Below are 11,727 nucleotides of genomic sequence, written 5' to 3' on the forward strand. Positions count from 1 at the left end.
TTACTGGAACAAGTAAACTTCCACATTAACTGTCAAAGCATTCACTGCAGTCTGTTTTTCTAAAGAGTACTAACAAGAAATTATGGCTAGTGCTAATCTAAATAAAATGATAATTAAAGAATTGGTTCTAGATTAATTTTTATAAAAAAAACCTTTTTGTTGAAAAAAGTTCATTGCTTCCCATCTAACAATCCTACATTCCTATTTTTGTCTGTTGCAGTCTTCAGTCCTAAGATTCATTGGATGCCCTGAATGTTATTCCATTTTGTGCAAGCCTCTTCCTCTGTGCGTAACTACTGCAGCCTGCATACTTTTGGATCTGCCTATTGTATTCTTGTTTTGTATTCCAATATAATTTTTGCCTTACCTCCCCATCCTCCTTCCTCTCTCCACTTTCCTCCATTACCAAATATGGTTCCAAATTTCTTGATGTATTAGGATGTCATATAACAGTCCACCATAAATTCCTTTATGGCAGTTAAATTGAGGACTTCTTGCATATGTGTGTCTGCATTTTATATCATCTCTACTTTTGCCATTGTTAGTTATTTTGCTGCCCAAATAGCAACGCACCCCTACCACTTTTAGTATCTCATTTCCTGATCTAATTACATCAACCTCATCTGATCTAAGCTGACTACATTTCATCACTTCCGTTGTTTGTCTTATAACCATCAATCACCATGTATCTTGAAACCTCTTTTCAAGATACCATTCTTTCAATTAAACTGCTCTTAAAAGTCCTTTGCCATTTTTGACAGCATAAAATGTCATCAGAAAACCTCAGATTTTTTGTTTCTTTTTCACTATATTTATCCTTAGTTTTCTCCAAAACTTGCTCAATGTACTGATACATATTTTCATAACTTTATTTTACTGAAATTCTCAATTATGTTGTTGAAACCTATTTAATTGGAAACTTTTCTTTCAGTTGATAAGATGGAGAGATTGGCTAGTAATTCTTGATTCATCGAAGAGTGAAGATAATTTGTCATTAGTTTCAGTTTAGAAAAACTTCTCTCATCTGATGCAACGGAGATGAAAATGTTCACAAAGCATTGGATTATAAGTGACATACGGAGGAATCACTCACGGAAGTCCTATTGAAGGATTTCTTGGGCTGCCCATCTAGCAGCAATGTCCTCACTCATGTAGGCTGCACATAGATGCTCATGATGTCTCTCTATTTCTTGAAACACCTGCTTCTAATCAGACTCATCATAAATTTCTAGTGGATTCTGTAGTGCTAAGTCAGAGCATCACCAGATGCTTCATGCATAAATTTTGTTTCAATAATTTGGAAAATTTTGGGGGGAGGGGAGGAGATGTTGCTACTACACATTGCTTAGTGTCTAGCCTACATAGTACAGGGTAAAGTTAGGTTAACTGGACCACTTCTTACATTTTCATTTTTGTATCTATATTTTGCAGAATAAGTAAACATTTAGCACACCATTATTTTTGTTGATATTTACCGAATGTTTCCAAAAAAATATGAAGAGCCCAACCAAAATATTTTAAAAAGCAGAGGTCAAAATGTAATATAGTTGCAAGTGGTCCACTTAACCCCCTGGAGGAGGGTAACTGATCTATTCAGTGTGGTTAACTGGACTACTGACATTTATTGGTATTCACTGAATACACACATTAAATAGTCAGTGCTTCATATTAAGTAATACAGGATGAAGAAATGAATACAATTAATTAGATACTCAAAACAGTCAACAAGACTATAATCAGCTAATACAGTGTGAAGTTACGGAAATCACAATTGAAAGAACACGCATTTGCATATCGAGCAGATTTTAATTGAAATGGATTAGGTAATTTCAATACATCATCAGTCTCTGGTACAAAACATCTTTCATCTGTTGTCATAAATTTCATTCTTCCCGTCAAGCATTTGTAAAATGACACTTCAGCTCCATCTTTTAGGACTTTAAGAACCTTAGCAACGTTATGTCTGAAAGTAGTAGAGTCTTTACCATAAACGTTCACAATCACAGAGTTTCCTGAAGAATACACCATACTGTCTTCATAGAGAAGAGATCCCTCAGACTCTTCAGTTCTTCCAACTCAGAGCTTTCTCTTTGGTCTCCTATTCTGATCAGACTTCTTTCGTATCATCCTATTAGATTTCCTCATTTTCTTTTCATTTAATCTAACTTCTCCTTCAAGAATGTTTTTTATGGGTGTGTCTGTCAGAATCATTGATTTTGATTTCTTGGTTTTTCTTGGAAGAGGGGCTTTGGGATGAGGCCAAGTGTCTTCTGGAGAGATTGGTTCAGTTTTCTGTTGCCATTCATCTTAACTTCTTTACAAGGCTGAGGAATATTTAAATCTGTAGTTATGGTCTTGTCAAAAACAGCAACATTGGAAGTAGATGGCATATCATTTCTCTGGTTAGATTCAGTGGGCAAAGGCTGATAAGTTAAATAAGTTGGGAGATAGTCTTCAGGTCCGAAAAGTCTCTGTTTAGTGGTTCAGTACCACATGTCCTAAAACCACTGCATATATTTCGGCTAGTGAATGCAAGGGGAAAAGCTCTGCCAACCAGTCCAGCAACATCATACATTGATAGATCTTCCTGTATCTGCCATAAGATCACAACATGCTGTATTATAGAACTTCCTGAAAGATGCAAAAACTTGCACATCCAGAGGTTGGCGCTTATGGCTTGTGTGAGGAGGCAAAGTAAGGAAAATAATTCCATTTTCTTTTGCATATGATATTGCTGCTATGCTTGTGTGGCTTTCATGATTGTCAAGAATCATGAGCTTAGGATGTTCCTTTGTAGGCCTTTCATGTTTTACAAAGGGCTGCAGGTACTCCTTAATGTTGAAAATCCCTCTCATGTGGAGTATCTTAATAGAAATTTGAGAGCTGTTTTGATCACCTTTCACAGTGAAGTCAAAGGTTATGGGATTATTTGTTCTTTTGTCTGATGATAGCTTTCAATACAGGCAAACACAAGACATTTGTTCACAACTGTTGAGTTGCTCTCAAGTTTTAGAACAGCCACTCCATTTAGCAATCTGTATCCTATTACGGAGATGATTTTACACTGCAGCAATGGTAGACTAAGTGGGGGTGGGCTGGTGGGTGGGTGGGTAGGAGGGAGGGGGGTGGAGAGTCCCCGAGCCTCTGGTCCTTCGAACCAAACCATTCTTAATCAAATCACGAACACTGAAATATGTTCAGTAAATTTGCCTATTGTCAGACTATGGAAATTGTGAATGAGTGTGTTCAAAATTTTTATAATTTTTGTGAAATGTTGCAAGGAACTTAACAACTGTAGGATGATAACCAGTTGTCAGCTTGGCACATTTATTCTACATGCAATGTTTTTTGATACCTGTGCTACCCATATAGGCATACTGTACAGTTTAAAGACATGTGCACAAGTGCACTGAAGAGCTTAAAATTGATTTATTAATTTCTAACTGAAGAATTACATTTTCTAAGATGATATATGATCATAAAAGAAGGTTGTATACGTGGAAGAAGCCTGGAGATACTGACAGGTTTCAGATAGATTATATAATGGTAAGACAGATTTAGGAACCAGGTTTTAAATTTTGACATTTCCAGGGGCAGATGTGGACTCTGACCACAATCTATTGGTTATGAACTGTAGATTAAAACGGAAGAAACTGCAAAAAGGTGGGAATTTAAGGAGATGGGACCTGGATAAATTGAAAGAACCAGAGGTTGTAGAGAGCTTCAGGGGGTGCATTAGGGATCAATTAACAAGAATTGGGGTAAGATATACAGTAGAAGAAGAATGAGTAGCTTTGAGAGATGAAATAGTGAAGGTAGCAGAGGATCAAGTAGGTAAAAAGACGAGGGCTAGTAGAAATCCCTGGGTAACAGTAGAAATACTGAATTTAATTGATGAAAGGAGAAAATACAAAAATGCAGTAAGTGAAGCAGGCAAAAAGGAATACAAACGTCTCAGAAATGAGATTGACATGAAGTGCAAAATGGCTAAGCAGGGATGGATAGAGGACAAATGTAAGGATGTAGAGGCTTATGTCACTAGCGGTAAGATATACAGCCTACAGAAAATTAGAGACCTTTGGAGATAAGAGAACGACTTGTATGAATATCAAGAGCTCAGATGGAAACCCAGTTCTAAGCAAAGAAGGGAAAGCAGAAAGGTAGGAGTATATAGAGGGTCTATACAAGTGTGATGTACTTGAGGACAATATTATAGAAATGGAAAAGAATGTAGATGAAGATGAAATAGGAGAGATGACACTACATGAAGAGTTTGTCAGAGCCTTGAAAGACCTAAGACAAAACAAGGCCCTGAGAGTAGACAACATTCCATTAGAACTACTGACAGCCTTGGGAGAGCCAGGCCTAACAAAACTCTATCTGGTGAGCAAGATGTATGATACAGGTGAAATACCCTCAGACTTGAAGAAGAACATAATAATTTCAATCCTAAAGAAAGCAGATGTTGACAGATGTGAAAGTTACTGAACTATCAGTTTAATAAGCCACGGCTGCAAAATACTAACACGAATTCTTTACAGCTGAATGGAAAAACTGGTAGGAGCTGACCTCGGGGAAGATCAGTTTGGATTCCACAGAAATGTTGGAACACGTGAGGCAATACTGACCCTATGACTTATCTCAGAGAATAGATTAAGGAAAGGCCAATCTACGTTTCTAGCATTTGTAGACTTGGCAAAAGCTTTTGAAAATGTTGACTGGAATACTCTTTCAAATTCTAAAGGTGGCAGGGGTAAAATACAGGGAGCGAAAGGCTATTTACAATTTGTACAGAAACCAGATGGCAGTTATGAGTTGAGGGACATGAAAGGGAAGCAGTGGTTGGGAAGGGAGTAAGACAGGGTTGTAGCCTCTCCCCGATGTTGTTCAAACTGTATATTGAGCAAGCAGTAAAGGAAACAAAAGAAAAATTTGGAGTAGGAATTAAAATCCATGGAGAAGAAATACAAACTTCGAGGTTTGCCGATGACATTGTAATTCTGTCAGAGACAGCAAAGGACCTGGAAGAGCAGCTGAATGGAATGAACAGTGTCTTGAAAGGAGGATATAAGATGAACATCAACAAAAGCAAAACAAGGTTAATAGAATGTAGTCGAATTAAGTTGGGTGATGCTGAAGGAATTAGATTAGGAAATGAGACGCTTAAAGTGGTAAAGGAGTTTTGCTATTTGGGGAGCAAAGTAACTGATGATGGTCGAAGTAGGGAGGATATTAAATGTAGACTGGCAATGGCAAGGCAAGCGTTTCTGAAGAAGAGAAATTTGTTAACATAGAGTATAGATTTACGTGTCAGGAAGTCGTTTCTGAAAGTATTTGTATGAAGTGTAGCCATGTATGGAAGTGAAACGTGGATGATAAATATTTTGGACAAGAAGAGAATAGAAGCTTTTGAAATGCGGTGCTACAGAAGTATGCTGAAGATTAGATGGGTAGATCACATAACTAATGAGGTATTGAATAGGATTGGGGAGAAGAGAAGTTCGTGGCACAACTTGACTAGAAGAAGGGATCGGATGGTAGGGCATATTCTGCGGCATCAAGGGATCACCAATTTAGTATTGGAGGGCAGTGTGGAGGGTAAAAATCGTAGAGGGAGACCAAGAGATGAATACACTAAGCAGATTCAGAAGGATGTAGGTCGCAGTAGGTACTGGGAGATGAAGCAGCTTGCACAGGATACAGTAGCATGGAGAGCTGCATCAAACCAGTCTCTGGACTGAAGACTATTACCTAAAGTATAGTTTAATGTTAAAAAAACATGTTTGTTGCACATTATAAATGAAGAGTTGTTGTTGTTGTTGTTGTTGTTGTTGTTGTTGTTGTTCAGGACTTCAGTCCTGAGACTGGTTTGATGCAGCTCCCATGTTACTCTATCCTGTGCACGCTTCATCATCTCCCATTACTTACTGCAACCTACATCCTTCTGAATCTGCTTAGTGCAGTCTCCCTCTATGATTTTTACCCTCCACGCTGCCCTCCAATGCTAAATTTGTGATCCCTTGATGCCTCAGAACATGTCCTGCCAACAGGTCCCTTCTTGTCAAGTTGTGCCACAAACTTCTCTTCTCCTCATTAGTTATGCGATCTACCCATTTAATCTTCAGCATTCTTCTGTAGCACCACATTTCGAAAGCTTCTATTCTCTTCTTGTCCAAACTATTTATTGTCCATGTTTCACTTCCATTCATGGCTACACTCTATACAAATACTTAGTGTAACAGTTTCTCAGCCATTGTCAAGACCTCACAAAATTTAGCATTATAACCATTTAACCTGTAATTTTGCATAGTTTAATTAGTTATTGTGCTTAACATTACCCATTATATACAGTGTAATTTCAACGTTAAGAAGCAAGTTTGATGCAGAACACTCCGTGCTAGCGATTGCATCTTTGCCTACAATGTTTGGTTACCTAAGAACTAGTGCCCCTTTGATTCAGGTAAGCTGTTTTATGAAAATGACCTGATAGTTAGAAAGAAATAAAACAATCAGTAGAAATAAAATAGTGCACTTGTTATTCATCTTTAAGTATGGAATTGTTTTACCACAAAGAATCCATAAACAACTGTTTTTCTTAACCTTTCCATTGTGACCGTATTTGCCCAATCTCCTGAGCCTCTCCCTTCATGAGACAGTTTGTACTTACGTAACCAAGTTCTATCCAACAAATTACCACTTTCTCCCCTTTTTGTGAGATTCTGGTTCTATGCCTGGTCTTCTATGGGAATATCTTGTAAACTGACGGTCAGCATAACAAAACTGGAAACTGTCCATTCTGATTGCCCCATATTCTTCATTTTGTTGACTGTTCCCCTGTCCTGAAACAGGCTTCCACTTCTCCCTTCTAAAATATGTATAACACATTGCTTAAACATTTTGCACCAACTTGTCGAACTGTTCCCAGGTCTGAGGGATGTTACAAAATATTGCTTTGAACCATGGAGGATGTGTTTGAAGATTTGCTTTTCAGGATATGGTAAACACAATGCCAACACACTTTTTCTAACTCTCTCCACATGCCTAATGATAGATTCATGATAAACGTCTTCCCTCCCATATTCCCTGTAAATGTCTTCCTGCAATGACAGGTTTGATAATTTGGCTTATTTCCAAGCTAAACTGACTTATTGTACTCCCTTCTCATGTTATCACTAAAAATGCTTCAACAAATCACATTTAGCTTTAACAGCTACTAACTTTAATATCTCTAGATCTTCATCTGCCACATGGGCTTTCTGTTGAAAACCTATGATAAAATACAAAAACTGAATAATTTTTGAGTGTAATCTAATGATAAATTAAAACAATTATGAAAGTACATGAACAATTGATCTGGGATTGTGTGCTCCACCAACTAACCTCTCTCCTGTTACCTCAGCCTCAGCAAATCTGTAGGCTCACTGATTATTTACAATTTCTGCTGTTGGGTGCCTGTACTACTGTGCCAGTCAACCACTGTTACCTGCCCTGTGCCACAGAGCCTGTCACCCACGCTTTTTACATATTCCTTTATGTGCTCTTCCTCTGAAGGATCAACACCTTCCAACTCCTCTAACCATTCTATGTAATCAGCATATCTAGCCTGTAATATTCTAATTTGGTTGCCCTGTATTATAGCTTCCCTGAGCAATTTCCAATATCTCTTCCAGAGTGGCATAAACAGGAGAAGTGGTCAAACATACTTCATTTGTCCAGTACCTACCATACTATGGGGCATTGCATATTGTGCCACAATTGCTCAATCAGTTCCTCTACATCCCTGGTTCTACCACTCAGCTCTATAGTTCATAACATAACTCTCCTCTCCTTAAATGAGCTGTGTCCTTCACTGTCCCACACGCATTCTGGCACAATCACGATAACTAAACCCTCCAAATAGTTAATCTTAGAATCCCCAAGGGGAAAGATGTCTGTCCAGACAAGACTTCCCTAGTCTCTCAAATCACCAAACCTATCTATAGTCTGGTTCAGGTCCTATGATGTCATCATTATCTGGACTCGGGGTCAAGACATCCTATCATTATTCCTTCTCAACTGTAACACTGTCTCTTCCATCTGCTTCACCTGATCCTCCTAAACATATCATGCCACCTTTCCTGGATGTTGACATTCTATCTGATGGCTCCATCCACACCTCTGTCCCCATTAAACCTGCCAACCACCAACAATACCTGCATTTCGACAGCTGTCATTCCTTCAACACCAATCCCTCCCATACAGCTTGGTCACCTGGGGACAGTATGTCTACAGTGTCAAGAACTCCCTTGCCCAGTCTGCCACTGGCCGGGGTGGCCAAGTGGTTCTAGGCGCTACAGTCCGGAACTGCGCGACCGCTACGGTTGCAGGTTCGAATCCTAGCCCAGTCTGCCAAGGGTCTCACCAATGCTTCCACAGACAGGCACTAACCCCCAGATCTGGTCCACAACCAGACCACCTGTGCCATTTTCCCCACACACTGCCAATCCTCCCACCAACCCCAAGAACCAGCTACAGAGGAGTGCCCCCCCCCCCCCCTGCCCCCCTTTGTCTCTCAGTACTACTCCAGAGTGGAAAACTGAACCAACCCTTTATCAGGGCTCTGATTACCTATGGTCATGCCCTGGAATGTGGGATATCCTACCAAGAAAGCTGACCCTTTTCGTCCCCCCAGCCCCTTTTGGCCATTATGACAACACAATGGGAGAAGCTGATAATAGTATAAATTTTATTCTGCCTGCTGCATACATCATGGAAAATGTCTAGCAGCTTAACTTATGGTGCCAACTTTGTGAATATTCATTCGTACTCGTCTGTTTCATACTCCTAAGTTTCGTAGCTTTTTTTTATTCTGCAGAAAGTTTCAGCTTTTGTTCTGTGTACATCATTCTCTGCATTAGTTATATTTGAAGTTCCAGTTGTGCTTCTTCATTTGTAATTTTCTTCAGTCTCTAGGTAATGACTTGCATTTCTGCTTGAAATTTGTCATAAGTGCTGCAGGTATCGCTTCTGCGAAAACCAAATTTTATATTGAACTGTGAATTGAATTTACTTCTATAATATTATAAGGTATGTTACAGAACCTTTTTTATGCACACACATTTGATGCATTTTCCTAACATTCAAGCCTGTAGAGAAATAAAGTTTCTTACTTAAACTGCAGCAGTAATGACTTGGCCTACATCTGAAAAAGGCAATGTGCTATTTAACTGCTTCAAACACCTCAGGAACTTTTTTAATATGCAAATGATTGTATCTTCCATGCATATCTTTTAATGCTGCACCTAGAGTCTTACCTAAGGTTTGCAAAGTCTGTACTCTTCATGATGTGATACCTGGGATAGCAATGAAGGCTTTAACACAGACAGATATCTTGGTCACGTTTTGACCATCTGAGACATGCACTTTATAAGAATATGCATTGCCATGGAACTCTGCATGGTCCAAATCTTGTCTAGGCCTATGTTGCTTTACAGGGGTTATGGACATCAGTCTAAAGAAGTAGGTATTCTGCTCATTCTAATGTTTCATTTGATTGTGATATCTGTACAGGAGACACATTTTCAAAACCTTTTAATGTCTTGCACATACAGTCATGTCTGCCCTCATGAGATGATAAACAGTGTCTTCATTACCTTGTACATTTTGCCATAGCTGTTTCTCTTCTCAGAAGACTCCTCTGTGTTAGATACATTTTGAATATCATCTACGTCATCTTCCACACTTCACATATTATATTCTTGCAAATAAACAGCACCCACAGAATAATAATTCTGAAAACAAAAGACTGAGAACAATAAAAGTAGGGTTGCCAAAAGTTTTTTCAAGGAATACAGAATACAGACTATAGGAAAGAGTCGGAAACATGCAGGAATGACAGTTGTCATTTTCCCATACATTGCAATTGACATCTAGCAACATTTCCATTCATAGGTAATTTTCAGGTCATTACTAAACAACTATCAGTGTTCTTGCCGTATAATGCTGTATGTGCATTTTACTCATCTTCAGCTGTGCATTGTTGCTCCTAGCTCATTTTTGACAAAAATGTGACACCATTACTTTTCCTATTGCCTCTTCAATTTCTCTACAAAGTTAATATTCTTGTCAAGTTGCTAACAATTCCTCAGAAAACAATACTGGATCTCACCATTGCCTCAAATTAGTGATGGTACTTTCTCTTTTTATGTATATAACAGTGACATTGGCTTACAGTGACATAGACAAAGGACAGGCTGTTTAGTTTAGATGGGCCATGTGTGACAACCATGATAGATTTCTGTCCAACTGCATTCATAAGAATTTAATACATCTATCTTGTTTAGTTCCAGACTTCTTTGTGTTACTTGAATATCATTTATTTTAGATTGGTTTGTCGTAAACTGTATCAGCTATGTGTTTGAAATATTTAATTTTAGGCTATTTACACAGAACATGAGATATAGCTTTTCTACAAATTTTATGACATTTTCAGGAATTTCTCCTGGATCTTTATTTTCTATCAATACTGATGTAGCATCAGCTAATAAAACTGAATGCTCATTTATATTTAAGACTTTTATGTGAAAAAGAAAAAGGATTGGGTCTCATATTGAATGTGTGATACCATCTGTGAGATAGTTCTCCAGTTTGAGTAGTACTTTCCTTTTCTTGATGTTATGACAACATTTTTCCCTCTCTGTCAAATATGTCTTAGATAACTGTAAGGCACTACCCATAATACAGTAATTTTTCATTTCATTAAATAGTAGAGAATATTTAAGGAAGCTTTAGCTTTTCACTCAAGGTAGCAGCTGTCCTGTTAATTCATTGGGTTACATTTACTTGATGCAAGCAAAAATAGTATTATGCAATATAGTGATAGTTCATTGTTACCACGATGTGTATATTATGGTCGTCAGTTTTCGAGCTATAAGACAAGCTGTGGATAAAGCATTCTGCTCAACACGTAAATGCATAACTTCAGGAGTTGTTCAATGGAGTGGGATGTTGTTGTTGTTGTTGTTGTGGTCTTCAGTCCTGAGACTGGTTTGATGCAGCTCTCCATGCTATTCTATCCTGTGCAAGCTTCTTCATCTCCCAGTACCTACTGCAACCTACATCCTTCTGAATCTGCTTAGTGTATTCATCTCTTGGTCTCCCCCCTACGATTTTTACCCTCCACGCTGCCCTCCAATACTAAATTGGTGATCCCTTGATGCCTCAGAACATGTCCTACCAACCGATCCCTTCTTCTGGTCAAGTTGTGCCACAAACTCCTCTTCTCCCCAATCCTATTCAGTACCTCCTCATTAGTTATGTGATCTACCCATCTAATCTTCAGCATTCTTCTGTAGCACCACATTTCGAAAGCTTCTATTCTCTTCTCGTCCAAACTATTTATCGTCCATGTTTCACTTCCATACATGGCTACACTCCCTACAAATACTTTCAGAAATGACTTCCTGTCACTTAAATCTATACTCGATGTTAACAAATTTCTCTTCTTCAGAAACGCTTTCCTTGCCATTGCCAGTCTACATTTTATAGCCTCTCTACTTCGAACATCATCAGTTATTTTGCTCCCCAAATAGCAAAATTCCTTTACTACTTTAAGTGTCTCATTTCCTAATCTAATACCCTCAGTATCACCCGACGTAATTCGGCTACATTACATTATCCTCGTTTTGCTTTTGTTGATGTTCATCTTATACCATCCTTTCAAGACAGTATCCATTCCATTCAACTGCT

The sequence above is a fragment of the Schistocerca americana genome, chromosome 5 (assembly GCF_021461395.2).
Source record: "Schistocerca americana isolate TAMUIC-IGC-003095 chromosome 5, iqSchAmer2.1, whole genome shotgun sequence".
In the NCBI taxonomy this organism is placed as follows: domain Eukaryota; kingdom Metazoa; phylum Arthropoda; class Insecta; order Orthoptera; family Acrididae; genus Schistocerca; species Schistocerca americana.